The following is a 279-nucleotide window of genomic DNA, read 5'->3' on the forward strand; positions in this document are numbered from 1 at the left end:
ATCTTCCAAGGTAATCTGTCCCTGCCACCTTGCCCTGACTGCAGGTCTGCTGTCCTTCTCCCCACCTTCCCTGGGGGACCTGGCCCCTGCAAGCCTTCTGCCCTGGGCACATCTTGCTTTTCCATCCTGGAGCCTCTGGGGAAGTCGGGCAGTAGCCTGGGCTGGGGCAGGCAGGGGAAGAGTGATGGTGATTTGGGTGGTGGGTGAGGAGGTGCAGGGTTCTTCCAGCTGCCCGAGTCTTGTGCTTCACTAGGGGAAGAAGATAACCGTAGTGCCTTG

Source organism: Pterocles gutturalis, unplaced genomic scaffold, assembly GCF_000699245.1.
Source record: "Pterocles gutturalis isolate BGI_N339 unplaced genomic scaffold, ASM69924v1 scaffold11418, whole genome shotgun sequence".
NCBI classification, from domain to species: Eukaryota; Metazoa; Chordata; class Aves; order Pterocliformes; family Pteroclidae; genus Pterocles; species Pterocles gutturalis.